Source organism: Esox lucius, chromosome 19 (genome assembly GCF_011004845.1).
Source record: "Esox lucius isolate fEsoLuc1 chromosome 19, fEsoLuc1.pri, whole genome shotgun sequence".
NCBI lineage: Eukaryota > Metazoa > Chordata > Actinopteri > Esociformes > Esocidae > Esox > Esox lucius.
Genome location: NC_047587.1, coordinates 40,693,990 through 40,713,722, shown reverse-complemented (window position 1 = coordinate 40,713,722; position 19,733 = coordinate 40,693,990). Strand labels below are relative to the sequence as shown.

Genomic DNA, 19,733 nt, shown 5'->3' with positions numbered 1-19,733 from the left:
TTTAATTCTATTTCTATTTTCTTATTTTTTGTTACATTATTATGCTGTATTTTATATTTCTCTTTTTGATTTATTTGGTTATTAAATGTATATTTTGGTATCTTTTACCAATCTTAATGCAAGTTCTGGGGCTATTAGAAGAATAACCTCTTTGTAAATGTAACAATATGTGGATAACAGATAATGCAAGTTCTTGTACTGCTGTTTAGACATCGATGTAGGGTATTTTCTCACAAAAGGATTGACGAGTTTATCCAAGCACTGGAGCGCGAGGATTGAGATACCATAGTGGTACAGTAAACAGTTATGGTAACTGTAATTCATTGAGGATGAATATAAAATGCATGTGCATTCATGGCATAAATGTCCCCCTGGAGAGAGCCAAGTAAGACATTGATGCAATGATAATCTCACATAGGGACGGACAGGTTCATCCTAGCATTGGAATGGGAGGATTGAGATACCGGGTTGTATTGTAACAATCTGACTGTTTTAATTCCAATGCATTTAGTATTTTTATTTTCACGGTAAAGCACAATTGCTTCCATGTATGAGGTGTATTATATAAATAAACTTGTTTGCTTGCTTATGAAATAACGAAACATAAGAGCATAAGTCCTTTGTTGTCTTTTTGTATTTTGTTAGAATATTACAAATACTACATGTCAAGCAAATCCACCAATTAGCATACATTATTCATGATTAAGTCAGTTTTAGTGAAGGCACAAATACATAATTTCAGCTCTGCCCATATTCCTCAGTTGTACATTACGTTAGTAACAGAAGCGTTCTGTTCCATTTTCTTCACGGCAGGAGGGAGATGATGAGACTTGGAAAATGTCAGAAAGATGCAAACGTTTTTTTGTGGGTAATTGAAACCAGAGTCAGTTTATCCATTCAGACAGTCATGGAAAAGAGAAATTAAGAAATGTTCACGGAAAAAAAGTAGAATTAAGACAGTATAACACATTGTACCTTGTATCAAAATATTTTTATGCTGATAAAAAATAACTAATTATGTTTCTTACATTATTGTTTCTTTGTACAACCCCGTTTCCAAAAAAGTAGGGATGCTGTGTAAAATGTAAAGAAAAACAGAATGCAATGATGTGCAAATTGTAACGTTCTGTCTCGTGTCTTGTCTGGTTGGTCGTGTAGTCGGGTTGTCTATGTATTTCTGGTCACTAGTGTTCTCTGTTATCTCTATGTTAGGTTGAAAAAGAGAAATGTTATAGTTTCTTGAACAATATATGCCCAATTTGAATTTGATGCCAGCAACATGTTTCAAAAAAGCTGGGGTAGGGGCAACAAAAGACTGGAAAAGTTGTGTAAAGCTAAAAAACTAAACCTGATACGTAAATCAAATAATTAGGTTAAGTTTACGTAACCTTGAATGTTTAGCCTTGTTACAGACACACAAGGTGACACACACTGGTGAAAATGGCAATTAAAGGTTAATTTCCCACACCTGTGGCATTTTAAATTGCAATTAGTGTCTGTGTATAAATAGTCAATGGGTTTGTTAGCTCTCACGTGGATACATTGATCAGGGTAGATACTGGGCCATGGGGAACAGAAAAGAACTGTCAAAAGACCTGCGTAACAAGGTAATGGAACTTTATAAAGATGGAAAAGGATATACAAAGATATCCAAAGCCTTGCAAATGCCAGTCAGTACTGTTCAAACACTTATTAAGAAGTGGAACATTTTGGGATCTCTTGATACCAAGCCAAGGTCAGGTAGACCAAGACAGATTTCAGCTTGTCTGGAAAAAGACATTGTGGTTGTTTCAAGGAGCACAATATGATGATACTTGAACAAAATTGAGCTGCATGGTCGAGTTGCCAGAAAGAAGCCTTTACTGTGCCAATGCCTAACAAAAGCATGGTTACAATATGCCTGACAACACCTTGACAAGCCTCACAGCTCCTGGCACACTTTAATTTGGAGTGATGAGACCAGAATAGAGCTTTATTGTCACAACCATAAGTGTTTTGTTTGGAGAGGGGTCAACAAGGCCTATAGCGAACAGAATACCATCCACACTGTGAAGCATGGTGGTGGCTCCCTGATGTTTTGGGGGTGTGTGAGCTCTAAAGGCACGAGGAATCTTGTGAAAATTGATGGCAAGATGAATGCAGCATGTTATCAAAAAAATACTGGCAGACAATTTGCATTCTTCTGCACGAAAGCTGCGCATGGGATGCTCTTGGACTTTCTAGCTTGACAATGACCCTAAGCCCAAGTTGACCTTCCAATGGTTACAGCAGAAAAATGTGAATGTTCTGGAGTGGCCATCACAGTCTCCTGATCTAAATATCATTGAGCCACTCTGGGGAGACCTCAAACATGCAGTTCATGCAAGACAACCAAAACTTTGCATGACTTGGAGGCATTTTGCCAAGTCGAATGGGCATCTATACCACCTGCAAGAATCCAGGGCCTAGTGGCAAAAGCCACACAGTTCATAGATGCTATTTGTGGTGGAAGTAAATTTCATAAGAAACATTAGTCAGTTTAACACAATGCATAATGGTGTCTAGCTTAGTATTCAAACTTGGCTTGACTTTAAATGCACGAAAAAATTATCCAGTGTTGAGACACAATTTTATGACAAAGTAGTATAAAACTGTAGAATTGAAGAAAACACAAAAACTAATTATTTGGCACAAACATGTCAGCACTCAAATGAGCGTTATTGGTGCTCTTGAGTGTGCTGAATGTCAGAATCTCAGTGGAAGTTGCATGTGGGTTTTAAGAAGGCATTTTTTCTTAAGAATGGTTGGTGAATGAGGCCAAGTGCTAAATTGGTGCTGGATCCAGTTCCAAGACTTCTGGTACCTATTGGGACCTAAACATCATTTGAAGGAAAAGGTTATCTGTCTTAAGCGTAAATCATTAGAATTGGACCAACAAAGTGGTTAAAAATAACTAAAATAAATCAAATAAAAACAAAACTGCCTATTACATAGTCATGTCATCCAATATGCGGCTACATGTGTTTACCAGCTGTGGTTGAATATTGATAGTTAGCTGACGTTAGAAATAATGTCTAAAAGACAATCAGATTTATTTTCATTTTTTAAGCCAGGGGATCAGTCGGTCCAGGGGAGGAGAGCTCCATGGCTGACCATTAAACAGAAGGGTATGATTACGAATTTTCCGTAATCTGTGGTAGTCTTGATGACTATGATTCAATAATGTTGATGTGAAGGTGTAGTTAGCTTTGCCTCTCTATGGATTAGGTGCAATGCCTGAATAATGATAAGAGACGAGTTTGGTAGTCAGTGCCTCATAATTTAATAATCGTCTCTTTGTTCCTTTCCAAACATTTACAGGATCTGCATTCACTTTGTAATCCGGGACCTATAAATGTACAAATTAGGGACCTATAAATGTACAATATTTCTACTAGTGAATGTTTGCTTATGTTGTTTATTTTTTACTTATTTACTTCCCATTTTGTCTTCAAGGCATACTTAATTGCATTGTTACAAACAGAATGGATGATCTGAAGAGGATTTTTTCATAATATAATCTGCAATTGTTTCACTTTTTCATACAGGCCAATAATGTAAAGGAAATGCAATGCTGATCCTTTACTATTTTGGCATTGTGGTAACAGCATCATGTAATGAGTATGCCAGTGGTTGGAATTAGGGAATATGTCAACTAAGAAATTGTATCAATTTAAACAACGTTGCCCTTGAGTGCAGCCCAGGTGCTGATCTAGAATGCTGGTCGTCTGCTATCCCTTGATAAAGCACATGTGCCCCCAAACAAGCCTTGTCGGAGGAGGATAAAAGGGCCCCAGAAAAGCAGCTCTGGGCATATAAGGAAGAAGAGAAGAGGGTGACACGTAACTCCAGAAACGCCACTACCAGCTTGCCACCTTCCCCAACTTACTTATTTGATCCACCTTCATGCTGTGAGTCTGTCCCCTTTTCTCTAACCAATACACCCTAAATGAAACACCTTCTCATTAGCTAAAATCCATTTTGGAAGCAGATTGTTGGAATGTCCGTTACTGGAGAGTTTCACCTGTAAGAACTACTCATGCCCACATAATGTGCAGCTGAGACTAATTGTCTACATTGTCAAATCCAAATTCTAGTCAGCACAAAATTATAAACCCATGATTTGGAGAGGAATATAGAAATGCCTTGGTTAATAGCCAATGCATTTGATGTGACAGCCACGTATACTGTACATGCAGCATAGTGGAGTGGATGACTATATGAAAATCAAAAGGGAATTCTGGGCTTTGATTTTGTTGCAGGCAAAAAAGGAATCCTTTCGTATGGATCCAAGACAAATTGTTTGCATCTGCAGTATTATTTGTGGTTGAAGTACTGGCAGCAATGTCCTGCCCAGCCAAGACATCTCACTTTTCAGCTCCCTCATTACTGGGAAAATCTTTTTGAATATGTAATTAATTACTATGGCTGTCAGGGTTGAGGTGTTATTATATGTTTACTAATTTAATATTTAGGCATATTTGGACATAGACAGTAAGGAAAGATAGATTTTTCTTTGCTGTAGACCAGTGGATTTGACTCAAACCCATGCTGCATTCATTTAAACTGGAGGCAGTGGCCACTGGACATCTAAAAGTCATATAATTATTATGTTTAACCATGTAAGTCATAACAGGTTTACTTCATAGAACTGTTTTTATGCTTGTATGAGTCTGTTAGGATATTTGTCTCGAAATCACCAATGGTTAATGCTTCTATGTAGCTGAAAACCTTGTGCCCCAGGTTTAAATCATTGAAACTTATGCTCAACATTCCCAGAGCGACAATTTCTTTTCCTGAGAGATTCTAGAGCCTTTTTAAATTAACCATTTCACGGACCAATTTAAACTACTTGTTGGGTGCTAGCTTTTGGTTTGGTTACAAACTAAATTATATTCATGCAATCTAGTTAGCTAGACAACTAATTTCTAACCGGACCACTGATTACTGGACTATTCTCAGTTATTAACACAGGAAGAAATGAACAGGGATAAACAGAGAACAAGAGAAAACAATCAAGAGTGAGTTGAAAGAGTAGATAGGCAAGTGTGTGTTTTTGTGAGACAATGTGTGCAAGAGAGGGAATACAGAGATAGTATGTTGGAGGGAGAATGAGTAGGTGGCATAAACAACTCTGGAAAAAATCAAGAGACCACTCCAAATTTTTCTTAAATCAGCATAAACCATACATGTATGGCAGCCATTCCATTCCAGTGTTGGTTAAATTTCAACACAGGCACACCTCATTTTACTAAATGAGGTACTGATTAGGGGACTCTCTGAACCAAATCTAATTTAACAAGGAAAAGTATAAAAACCACTGCTGTGGTCATCACTATCCTCTTGCAATAGGACCAGCTGGATGGCAAAAACAATGTAGTACCTCAAAGGTAATTTGAATAAAAAAGTAACTATTCAGCATGACAGAAGAGATGAAAAGAAAAGCATTGAGTGAAGAAAAGAAGGGTTCAATTCTGGCTTTACTGGCAGAGGGATACAGTGATCATCAGGTTGCTTCCATCCTGAACATTTCAAAAACATTCCAAAAACAATACCATTTCTCAGTTGTGTGTATGTTGTCTTTGTATTATTTAAAATTAAATACAGAGATAAATGGTTTGCACATCATTGCATTCTGTTTTTATTTGCATTTTATGCAGCATCCCAACTTCTTTGAAAACAGAGTTGTACTGTATGTCCATCAGTGATTTCCTAGTTGCTAGGGCTCTACACAGTACACTCAATTTACACTCACCTAAAGGATTATTAGGAACACCTGTTCAATTTGTCATTAATGCAATTATCTAATCAACCACTCACATGGCAGTTGCTTCAATGCATTTAGGGGTGTGCTCCTGGTCAAGACAATTTCCTGAACTCCAAACTGAATGTCAGAATGGGAAAGAAAGGTGATTTAAGCAATTTTGAGCGTGGCATGGTTGTTGGTGCCAGACGGGCCGATCTGAGTATTTCTGCTCAGTTACTGGGATTTTCACGTATAACCATTTCTAGGGTTTACAAAGAATGGTGTGAAAAGGGAAAAACATCCAGTATGCGGCAGTCCTGTGGGCGAAAATGCTTTGTTGATGCTAGAGGTCAGAGGAGAATGGGCTGACTGATTCAAGCTGATAGAAGAGCAACTTTGACTGAAATAACCACTCGTTACAACCGAGGTATGCAGCAAAGAATTTGTGAAGCCACAACACGCACGTGTGCCAAGAAAAAAAAATAGCCAACAGACTAAAGAAGACATACATGATGAACCGCATGTATTCAAATCATTTTAGACATTTCTGTCAGAATGTCAGGGAGCTTAATCTGAGAAAAGAACACGACCAATAAAAATAAAGACGAAAACTAAGAACATTTACTCTATAATTTTATTTTATTATAGTTAGTTTTGTCAACCACACACTACAGTTTTAGTTAGTTATTGTTTTTTTGTAATGACTCGTTTTTATTTTTATTTCAGTTAACGACAACGTTTTTTCCCACCTAGTTTTCGTTTTTTCGTTCGTTTTCGTTAACGATTATAACCTTGGTGTATATATATATACACTCACCTAAAGGATTATTATGAACAACATACTAATACTGTGTTTAACCCCCTTTCGCCTTCAGAACTGCCTTAATTCTACATGGCATTGATTCAACAAGGTGCTGAAAGCATTCTTTAGAAATGTTGGCCCATATTGATAGGATAGCATCTTGCAGTTGATGGAGATTTGTGGGATGCACATCCAGGGCACAAAGCTCCCGTTCCACCACATCCCAAAGATGCTCTATTGGGTTGAGATCTGGTGACTGTGGGGGCCATTTCAGTACAGTGAACTCACTGTCATGTTCAAGAAACCAATTTGGAATGATTCAAGCTTTGTGACATGGTGCATTATCCTGCTGGAAGTAGCCATCAGAGGATGGGTACATGGTGGTCATAAAGGGATGGACATGGTCAGAAACAATGCTCAGGTAGGCCGTGGCATTTAAACGATGCCCAATTGGCACTAAGGGGCCTAAAGTGTGCCAAGAAAACATCCCCCACACCATTACACCACCACCACCAGCCTGCACAGTGGTAACAAGGCATGATGGATCCATGTTCTCATTCTGTTTACGCCAAATTCTGACTCTACCATCTGAATGTCTCAACAGAAATCGAGACTCATCAGACCAGGCAACATTCTTCCAGTCTTCAACTGTCCAATTTTGGTGGTTATTTCAGTCATAGTAGCTCTTCTATCAGCTTGAATCTGTCGGCCCATTCTCCTCTGACCTCTAGCATCAACAAGGCATTTTCACCCACAGGACTGCCGCATACTGGATGTTTTTCCCTTTTCACACCATTCTCTGTAAACCCTAGAAATGGTTGTGCGTGAAAATCCCAGTAACTGAGAAGATTGTGAAATACTCAGACCGGCCCGTCTGGCACCAACAACCATGCCACGCTCAAAATGGCTTAAATCACCTTTCTTTCCCATTCTGACATTCAGTTTGGAGTTCAGGAGATTGTCTTGACCAGGACCACACCCCTAAATGCATTGAAGCAACTGCCATGTGATTGGTTGATTAGATAATTGCATGACTGAGAAATTAAACAGGTGTTCCTAATAATCCTTTAGGTGAGTGTATAACGTTAGTTACCTGGAATGTAGCTCTGGTTATATGAGTGGAGGGGAGCCCCCTAGACCTGAGGCCCTGCCTTCCCCCGATTTTCTGGCTGAAAAAATTTGTTGGAGGGGGTTCCTTGTGCACAGGTGCTTTTATAGGGGCAGGCATGCTCGGATTGTCAGATGCACGTGCATTATGACTTTTCAGTGACGGCCGTGTATGCGACAGGGTAAATCACTAGGAGCAAAGCCCTCTAGGGGGCTCCACTCATATAACCGGAGTTACATTCCCGGTAACTAAAGTTTTTATCCAAACTTAAGCCAGAAATCATAATTTCCAATGGGATATGCCAAGTATTAAGTTATTTTGGGGACTTATTGTGTGCTGAAAACTAAAACTGAACCCAGTTCCTATTATAAACCCAATTCCTAAAATTTTGCGCAAAACTTAACTCCTAAATCAAAAATGGCCTTTTTATACGACAGAACAAAATTAATAGGTTTTACTATCTTCCTAGATACTGTAGGTATTTCTGGTACCCACACATAATAAAACCAGATATAAACTCAGCACACACACACACACACCCACGTACTGTTCAAGCTTAAGGAGAAATAAATAAGTGCTCTTACAAACTCTGATTGAAAGGCTGTCTGCTTTATAGGAATAGAAAAATTGGCTCTATAGATATAAATAACTGATATACCAATGTTATGGAAATCCACTGTAACCATATTTACTGACACTTTTACACATACAGCCCTGGAAAAAATTAAGAGACCACTGCCAAAGTATCAGTTTCTCTTGTTTTACTATTCATAGGTATGTGTTTAAGTAAAATGAAAATGTTTGTTTTATTCTATAAACTACTGACAACATTACTCCCAAATTCCAAATAAAAATATTGTCATTTAGAATACAAAAACTGGTCAAAATAACCCAAAAAATATGCATTGTTTTCAGACTTCAAATAAATCAAAGAAAACTAATTAATATCCATTTTTCAACAACGACATACTAATGATTTAATTTAGGAATAGGAAACTTTGGTGGAATAACCCAGATTTTTTATCACAGCTTTCATGTGTCTTAGCATGCTCTCCACCAGTCTGTCACATTGCTGTTGGGTGACTTTATGCCACTCCTGGAACACAAATTCAACTAGCTCGGCTTTGTCTGATGGCATCCCCAGATCATCACGATCCTCCACCAAATTTCACAGTGGGTGCGAGACACTGGGTTGTAGGCCTCTCCAGGTCTCCGTCTAACCATTAGAAGAAAAGGTGTTGGGCAAAGCAGAAAATTTGACTCGTCAGAGAAGATGACCTTACTACATTCCTCTACGGTCCAATCCTTACGGTCTTTGGCAAACTTCAGCCTGGCTCTTCTTTGCTTCTCATTGATGAAGGGCTTTTTTCTAGCTTTGCACGACTTCAGCCCTGCCCCTAGGAGCCTGTTTCGAACCATCCTCGCCGTGCACTTCACCCCAGCTGCTGTTTGCCATTCTTTTTGTAGGTCACTTGATGCCATCCTACGGTTGTTGCGTGACATTCGAATGAGTTGACAGTCATCTTGGTCAGTGGACAGTCGTTTTCGCCCTCTGCCAGTCTGTAGTTTTGTTGTCCCCAATGTCTGTTGCTTGACCTTGTTCTTATGAACCGCAGTCTTTGAAATTTTCAGGATGGAAGCAACCTCATGCTCACTGTATCCCTCTGCCAGTAAAGCCAGAATTGAACCCTTCTTTTCCTCACTCAAAGCTTTTCTTTTCAACGCATTTGTCATGCTGAATAGTTACTTTTTTATTCAAATTACCTTTGAGGTACTACTTGCATTGTTTTTGCCATCCAGCTGGTCCTATTGCAAGAGAATAGTGATGACCGCAGCAGTGGTTTTTATTCTTCGTTTAATTAGATTTGGTTTGGTGCTGATTTAAGAAAAAATAGGAGTGGTCTCCTAATTTTTCCAGAGCTGTATGCTGTATATTCAGTGCCATCCATAATTATAGCGACAATAAGTTATATTTTCCTTCTTTTGTCTGTATACTCAAAGTCTGAATTAGAAATTAAACAATTACTATGAACTTAAAATCTGCAGATTTTATTTGAAGATATTTCTGTAAATTGGCATGACCATGATGAAATGACACTTGGTGTACATTGTCTTCCCATTTTAGGGCATTTATGCAGGCATACGGTTTAGTCTTGTTTAGTCTTCAATCTAGGATTTGTGTTTGACTTGTAGTCTGCTATTGGTGTCTACAAAGAGGTGTCAGTGAAAGTCAAGGAAGTCATTAAGTCTGGAAAAAAAGAAAACAACATGTTGGGGAAAGGAAACCCCAATGTGGATAACCAAAGAATGCTCTTCATAATAAAGAAAACCCAAATCACTGAAAGACAAATCAGGAACATTCTCCAGGAGCTAGGCATTAATGTTTCAGACGAGACAAAGACTAACATGTACCTGAGGGATGACAAGAGGAAATTTAAGGGAAGAAAGAAAATGCCCAAGATCGACAGTATACTGTACCACCTCATCTGTGAAATATGATGGAGTATTATGGTTTGGGCATGTACGGCTGCCTTTGGAAAAGGCTTGGTTGTCTCCATGGATGATTTAATGGTTGATAGCAGCAACAGAATAAACATCTTCTTTGCTAACAGACATGCAAATGCCCCCAAACTCACACCGCAACACAATGACTCAAAAGTTTATCAGGGCCAGAAAGTAGAATGATCTTGACTGGCCAAGTCAGTCTAAAGATACAAAATCAAATTAGACAAGGCACAAATAACTCAAAACAAACAACAACTGAACATGGAGACATGGCTCTCCCCCCACTAATGCGATTTGAACAAACTTTAGGAAATAATGATTATCTACTTAAAATACAAATTTACTGTCACAACGAAAACAATAACATTTATATTAAAGCTGAGAATCTATACTTTAGCTTTCTATTGGACTATAGAACCAACATAATGAATACAAAATATGTTTACTGTATTTTACACTAAAAATGTACAGTTTAGGCTACAATTCTTCAATTCAACAATTATGTGATTACCAGGTTATCACTGTGATGTTCTTTGTGTTTCTTTTTCCTTTTATAATTTTTTTCCAGACATTAACCCTAGCATGGATATTTAGTTTTTCTATATAGTTCTAGTAGCTTCAATTCTACATTCAGTTCAGTTCATTATCGCCACTTGTTGCACCTGTTTTCCTACGCACCTGTTGTTGATTACATTCTCCATTTAACCCTGTGCTGTTCTTCGGTTCTACGTGAAGTATTGTGAAGGTTTTTTGAGACTTACTAAGCCTAAGATTTGAATGCTATTTCACTACCCCTGTGTTTGACTACTGTACAATCCTTTCTACCTGCCTAGAGATTTTGTAACTTTGCCTTCGCATCTTTGGGGGATTCTTTATTTTGACCTTTTGCCTGTCCATGACCACGTTTTGTGCCTTTCCCTTTTTACTATGAAAATAAACAACACTCCACAACTGGAGTCCGACTCCCGTTTTGTGTGGATCCTTACAATCACACAATTTGAGATACCGTATCAATAAAAAGGCCATGGTAGCTGTAAACTGAAAAACAATACAGAAAACACATAGAATCACAACATTACAATAAGCTTGTTGTCTTTATAATTATTTTACATAATCGATTATATACTGAGGAATAGCAGGTGAATCCATGAATGATAGATGCCTACTGTACATGACAGTGCCACATGCCACTGTGAGTGACTGGCATGAGGTATTCTCACACTGTTCTGTTAGTCATGGAGAGGACGATATGTTCGGTTGGGTGCCAGGGGCATGTGCAGTGTGGCTAATGCAGTCGTCTGTCAGGTGGCTTGTGGGGGAGCTAATCCTGTTGAAAATAGAAATGTTTTTGGCCTTGGAATTGAGAGAGGGGAGCAAGAGGGATGCCACCAGCCCTAAGGAGTCAGTCATCCATGTGCACAAGGAGATAGCCTAATCTTGTCACAGGCACTGAAGAAAAAAATGAAAGTCCTCAGCTACTGGTGGCAAAGTCTCCTGCTCAGGGAAACAATTTGTAACACAAGCGACCAAGAAAATAAAAGTTTTCAGGGTTGTTTCTGTGACTTCTGTAATTCACTTATGTATGCAAACAGTCATAGTTTCTGTTACCGATCAGCTCTTTTTACCCTTAAAATTGCTTTCTGTTTCAAGCCACACTGGTAGTGTCTCTTTGCACATGTCATCTATCAAATTTTACTTTGAAGTTGGTTTATTTTTTACCACTTGCAAGGGCTGTGGGTGTTTATTACCCTTCTGTCTCACCCCATGCCCTGCAATCTCACCTACCCTCTGCACTTCCGTGGTGCTGTCAGTTTGAAATGACCAGTTGTCCCGTTGTGTCTCTTTTCCTTGTTGTCATTACCAGTTCTGAGGGCATGGGTCCGAACAACTGTCCAACCTACTCAAACCCTGTCATTTATGGTTCTCCTGCAGGCATTCTCACAGTAATCCTCCATCTGCCTGCAATCCTCCATCAGCTCTACCCTCTGAAGTGCTGAGGATTAGCCACTTTTCTACATGCGATTAGAGAGAGGGAGAATCCTCTCTGTGAATGTGATGGAGAAGCAGGAATAATTACAGCCAGACTGATAGATGGCCTTGGAGAGAGGGAAATAGGACCAATCCATTCCCTTATTCAGCCCTACCATAAAATGTCAACAGCCATTTTCTTTCCTAATGGTGTGGAGTTTGATACTTTGCTTTTCTCAAAACAGCTCTGTTATTACTTGTTGTGTTCATGACAACTGTTAGAATCTTTATAAACTCTAAGTATTATACAGTAATAATTATTGCGAGAATAACAAAACATTGTAACAAAACAATGGTGGGAGAGAACTACCACCAAGCTACTGAAAAATTTAATAACATCACTAGTTGAAATCTTATTTCACTACTCCTTCTGACTACCAAAGAGATCTACTGAATTTTCATATCCTCTGACCATAGAACCCATGGCCACGTACTGGGAGAAGAATTTGGCTGTGACATTATATCAACAAACCCTTTTTAAATGTAATTACGGGTTACATAAAAAAACATCCCAATTAGAATTTACTCAAAATCTGTGACACACCTTACTTAGTCACAGTCAGTAATCCTGACACAGTGTTTCTCAATTGTATCAGTACTAGTGTCTGAACAGACATGCTTTTCCATAACCAGCTCATGTTGAAGGAACTGGATTTTTACCCATTTTAGATTAATTCCAAATCGTCAATGAATTAATGTAACAAATTAATTAAATATAAAGAGTATTACAATTACAGAACAAATATTAAAGATAAACGTTCTCTGGAGATTTAAGATGTTTGCAAGAGCAAAGACGGAGGCAGAAGTTAGGAAAATGCAAGAGACCTTCCCCAAACCCTGCTCTGGTTTATATCCCTAAACAAAAGGCATGGGTGTTGGTTCACTGACCAAAGAATAACAAACTAGTCCTGAAGAACAGACCCCTTATCAATCAGGGACAGATTCCGATCTGTTCTGGGGCCTTCTCATATGACAGAGTGGTATAATCTCGAGAAGCAAGCTAGCTAGGCAATAACAACCTTTTCGTCCCTGCATTCACATAAACATCTCTAAACCCTTAACATTCCAATGATTGCCTACTAGGACACAAATGAGGTACATAGGTATAACTGTCTATACTAAATAATGAATCATTGAATATGTAAATAAACATCGAACAGACATGTTTCGATTCCTTATGTGTTTACAACCAATTGAAACAACACCACTGTACATACAGCTCACCATTATTTATTTACCTCTGACATTTTGTTTCACAAATTCCTGCACATTTTGTTTCAGCATTTTCTGTTCTAAATAAATCACAAAACATTAGAAAGATATTTACAGGTATCCTATCTTCAACAGGGGCGAGGAGACAAAACATCCAAAGCAGTTTATCCCACTGCATTTTAAATTGTTCTTCTGTATGTTCAGAACTATTTTGCATTCACTGGTACTAAGGCCCTTGTTATAGTCAACGACATCATGAATTTCACTATGTGTTATGGTCCAGTTTCTCAATAAGCACATTTGTTTTTTAACAATGCATCTTTCCAATAAGGGTGGAAGATGTATGGTGTTTTGCCCAAAACCCTTGTGAATATTTGCTTTATACATTGTTAGACCATTTGTTGATACTTATACTAGGATCGACTGAATTGCATTGCTTTTCTCAGATCAGCTTTTTTCAAATCAAACCATTTAAAGCAATTCCACGATAAAGAGAATGGATCTGCTCCTGGAATTATATTTTCACAGCTTGCTGCAAAAATGAAGGCAACTTATTGTTTGGTTTACCATATTCTAGATATAATGTGCCAAAACAAGATTCACGTTGCACACATACAGTGGGGAGAACAAGTATTTGATACACTGCCGATTTTGCAGGTTTTCCCACTTACAATAGGAAATAGGAATAGGAAAACCTGCAAAATCGGCAGTGAATCAAATACTCGTTCTCCCCACTGTATATGACCAGCACCATAACAACACAATGTTTTTTTTTTAAAGAATAGTCAGAGGAGATCAAATAATAATTGACTCTGGAAAACAAGATACGTGTTGTTTTGCATAATAATTTTGACAGATTCCTTTTTAATCTGTCCTACACAGTCTGTGCTCATCATCGTTTATTTCATGGTTTCAATGGTTCATAACAGCAATTTTGACATCAAAAACTATAGGCAAACTTCTAGGATTTGGGTTTGAAAAATGCTGCTTTAACCAATAGTTTGTCATATTAAGTTCACATATTAAGTTCAAGTTTAGGTTTATTTGTCATTGCATATTAACAAAATTGTTATTGGCAATGAAATGCGTGGTTTCCAAAAACATCCACAACAGTGCAGGCATAAGTAATACCCTAGAATATATTAGAAGAAAGCCTGGTACTCCAGAGGTGTGGGCCAAGACCTCGTGATTTTTAAGGATTTACAACGGAGAAGGAGAACTGACCCTACTCTCCCGGCACAATAATGTAGCAGCGTAAAATCTTGAGACTGAGACAGGGGGTCCAGTGACACTGAGGCCCAATCCGGTGGAAGGCCTGGTTAGGGCCCAACAGGCAGGAAGTCAATCCACCCACATTGCCAAGCATCAACCAAAGGGATAGCTACCAATCGCAACTATCCTGAATGAGGGCTGAGAATTGCCAGCAGAGTTCACTTGAATTGCACAAAGGGCGCAACAGAGAGACAACAAAAAGCCAGTGACTCCACCCCCAAATTAAACTGGAGAGAAGGCATCGCAGTGTTGATGAGAGTCCACCTGGCAAGACAGTAAGGATGGACAGTATCAAGCCTTTCTGTTCACCTTCACACCCCTGGGCCTGACTGCACTTAATCATACTGTAGACCAGGGGTGTCCAAACCATTCCATGGAGGGCTGTGTGTCTGCAGGTTTTTGGTTTTTCTTATAAATTCGTTCCCAGTTCACACCTAAACAACCAGGTGAAGGTAGAAACTAACCAATTAGGAACCTAATTAGTCAATCAAGTACAAGGAGAGAGCGAAAACCTGCAGACACATGGCCCTCCGTGGAATAGTTTGGACACCCCTGCTGTAGACCATGCTGAAGAGATGAGTCTTTAGTAGACACACAAGTCTGCATTTCTAACCTTAATTGGCAGATCATTCCACAGAAGTGCAGCTCTATGAGAGAAAGCCCTGCCTCCGCCTGTTTGTTTAGAAATGCTAGGTACAATTAGATGGCCTGCATCATGTGATCTTAGGTTACATGTAGGTATGTATGGCTATCAGGACAGCCATATTTCAGGACAAGATGGCTGCCCAAAACTAAGTATGTCAAAGTAAGGAAAAAGGTAAGCTAAAAAACGGTAAGTATCTTGTTCTGGTTTCGTCCCCCCCCCCGTATATTTAGCTTTTACAATATTTGCTTAGAAACAAATACTTCACAAAAACACATGCTGATTTTAACGATGAGGTACACCTCTGATAGACAATGGAACAGCAAACACCCGCACCAGATCACAAACCGAAGCAAAAACGAAAACCACATCCTCAAAAAAGAAAGAATCATCCACAGATACCAATTATTTATTTACCCTTGATGTGCAGATAACCCTGAAAATGCAGCCAAGCTATTTTTCACACATCTGACTTAAAATACCTACTGATAGCGTGAACAAAATAACTTTTCACCTGGTGCATAAACTGGGATTGCGGACACAATGACAACAAAGCACCTGCGACCAATCATTGTAAAGTTTGAACACTACAAACAAAATGTAATTATTAAGAATAAAGGAAGAGAACTCAAAGGGACACAATTCATCATGAACAATCAGTTCCCTTGAGAAATAAATGACCGGTGACGAATACTTTACCCCATTCAAAAAAGCGAACGAGCAAAAGGAAAAAGAGCATATATCATAGTGGACAAACTATTTATAGATGGGCAATTATTCTGTAATCAAAAAGTGACACCATGGCTATTCTAGAATTCACATCTGTACTTTGGTAATATGTGATAGAAATTTTCTTATTCCATAATACAATTAAATCATATTGTTTATTCTAAGTATAATCCAGTAATTGAGTAAGGCCATTGTGTGTTTAGGCTCTGCTCACTTATACAGGATGTGCCTACAAAGATACCTAGAATTGGTTAAACTTCTCAAGGGCTGTAAACATCTTGTTATCTTTGTAAGCTGAAGTTTGCAGAGAAGCTGGTGAGACATGTAGACTAACCATGCATAGGAGGGAGACACAGTGGGCTGTACTGAATGTACATAGGCCTCTAACCATGCATAGGAGGGAGACACAGTGGGCTGTACTGAATGTACATAGGCCTCTAACCATGCATAGGAGGGGGACACAGTGGGCTGTACTGAATGTACATAGGCCTGAGCTCAACCTTCAACTGAGAGCTTTTGAACTGACTGCTGAGAGTGTTGTTAACTGCTCCAGGTTAGCAAATCTTGAATAAAGCTTTACTTGTGAAATAATCTACATCTCTGTGCCTTTCCCATTAGTGATTTCCACAACAAACACCATTAGTATAACCAATACAATGACAATTAAAATAAATAATAATACTACAATTATAATAATAATAATAATACAAACAACACAATGCCACACCTGACTTGCATAAACACCCTACCCCTAACCAGTCATATCTTCTAGCTAACCGAATTATACAAACGGATTATCTACAACTAGTTATTTTAATGGTTGTTGATCTTATCATATCCAGTTATAATTGCAATGGCTTAGCAGATTACAAAAAAGAAAAAATACATTCACATGACTAAAGGAGAAAGACTACAACATATAATGCCTACAGGAAACTAATTCAAAAAATTCTGATTAACAGCCATGGCAAAAAGAATGGGGAGGGCATATATATACTATAATCATGGTCTCTCAAATTCTTATGGGGTCATGATCTTAGTATGCAATATAGCAGACTTAAAGGGTAAAAAACACAATTAAAAACACACATGGAAGGTGGATCATTCATAAATTGGAACTAGATGATAAACAGTTATGGCTCATTAACCTCTACGCTGCTAACAAAGATGATCCACATTTCTTTGCAGACAGTACAGTAATCATGTAAATAAAAAAAATAAAAACATTAATTAAAATGTTATAACGGTGATTACCACACTGTCCTTAATACGTCAAAGGATCACAAAGGCCATCACACAACAAACTATCACACTATCACACAAATTTTAGACACAGAAGATCTAGTTGATGTATGGAGGTTAAAAAACACAGACAGGGTGAGATCTACTTGGAGGAGGCTATCTCAGGCCAGCCATCTGGATTATTTTCTCATTTCATTCTCAGCTGTACAAAAAATTCAAAACGTGCTGATAGAATATATAATGTGCTCGGATCACCATTTGATTGGCATCTACTTCACTCTGACTGCATCCCCAAGAAGACAAGGTTACTTCAACACAGGAACTCAACAAAAAAAAGATCTCAAATTGCAACAACAGATGGATTCCTTCATGACAAACCTGAGGAGAGACAAAAAAGTATTTTGAGGAAATATACTCAATAAAACCTCTACTTCGCTCACTAACTGAGGAAAATTGAATTGATTTCTTTCCTAATAAACAGGAAGTTAATGTAACATATATACAAAAGAAAAAATAACAGTAGAGGAACTCCTGGAGGCTATCAAATCTTTTGAGACTGGCAAGTCACCAGTGCTCAATGGCATTCCCACAAAGGTATACTGTATCTCACCTTTTGTAAAGAACTAAACGACCCATTATTAGCTTGTTTTAACTACTCATATCAAGTGTCAAAATTATCTGCAACTCCGCAACAGGGTCTAATATCAGTGCTGCTCAAACAACACCCTGACAGTAATTATATGGATCCTACTCAGTGAAAAAATTGGAGACCTCTTCCTGCCGTGCTGTGATGCAAACATTTTCAAACAGTTTTAGATTAGGTAGGGGAGTAAAGCAAGGATGCCTATTATCCTTGTATTTATTCATAATGGCCATAGAAATCTTAGCTGGCTAAATTAGAACAAATAATGAAATTAAGGATTTGGAAATATAGGGATTAAAAACAAAAGTCTCCATGTATGCGGATGATTCATGTTTTGTCATATCGCCAAATACAGAATCACTTACCTGTCTCATTAAAGATCTAGACCATTTTTCAAATCTATCTGGATTAAAACCCAACTATGAAAAATACACCATATTATGCATTGGATCAATAAAGTATATTCCTTTTACACTCCATGTAAACTTCCAATCAAATGGACCGATGGAGAAGTGGATGTCCTTGGTATACATATTTCCAAAAATATTGAAAATCATCTTTCTAGTAATTTTGACAGGAAAATTACCAAGGTCGATCGCACATTAAAACCTTGGACAGGAATGCATTTAACTATCTATGGCAAGGTTACTCTAGTCAACTCACTCGTATTATCCCAGTTCACACATTTATTCATGACACTCCCTACGCTGGGAGTGTCTAAGTCCTGTGAAAAAAGGATATTTGATTTTAACTGGAATGGTAAGCCAGATAAAATGAAATGAAAGTATTTATATAATGAATATGAAATGGGTGGGTCAAACTAATAAGTATCAGAGCTTTGAATCAGTCACAAAAATCTTCAATTTTACCAAAATTATATCTGAATTCAAACTGGTTCTCAAGTAGACTTGTAAAATAGGCCCATTCCATGTTTAAAGACAGGCTCTTTGCCATGCTGCAGATTAAAGTGTGCCATTTTAAACTGATGGACAATGGCACATTATTTGAAACATCGACCATCGACCAATTCCATCCCCCTGAACAGCTTGAACAAATCTTACACAAATGTATATGGTTAAACTCAAATATACAGTCTCTGTGCCCTCAACACCATTCAAGTTGTCCATTCCTGATGTAGATACTAAAGGTTTTAGAGAGCAAAGTTATTGTCTATACGGAATAATTTATAATGAATACATCGCTTTGCCTGTGAATAGATACAAACAAGGGACCTACCGTTTACAGGCACGCTTGTCTAGCCACAACGCCATTTAACAAGGGGTACTCAGTCAGTCAGTCACTCACTAACTCAGTAAGAGACATTCATTCTTGTTGGCCGGCTCCGCTTATGCGGTCAGGCAAAAATGTACAAGAAAGGAATCTTATTTCTTAATGACATCACAAATAAAGACGGGAAACTTATCACTCATACCATACCATCATCTTCCGCTTATCTGGGGCCGGGTCGCGGGGGCAGCAGTCTAAGCAGGGATGCCCAGACTTCCCTCTCCCCAGACACTTCCTCCAGCTCTTCCGGGGGCAACACAGAGGCGTTCCCAGGCCAGCCGGGAGACATAGTCCCTCCAGCGTGTCCTAAGTCTTCCCCGGGGTCTCCTCCCAGTGGGACGGGACCGGAACACCTTCCCAGGAAGGCGTTCCGGAGGCATCCGAAACAGATGCCCAAGCCACCTCAGCTGACCCCTCTCGATGTGGAGGAGCAGCGGCTCTACTCTGATCTCCTCCCGGGTGACCGAGCTTCTCAACCTCTAAGGGATCGCCCGGCCA

General features: G+C 38.6%; 1 protein-coding gene across 1 annotated transcript in view; it reads right to left on the bottom strand.

Moving 5' to 3' along the window:
- The window catches only part of lingo1a (leucine rich repeat and Ig domain containing 1a), a 321,228-nt gene that overhangs the window by 143,707 nt on the left and 157,788 nt on the right, over positions 1 to 19,733 (bottom strand). The window lies entirely within an intron of this gene.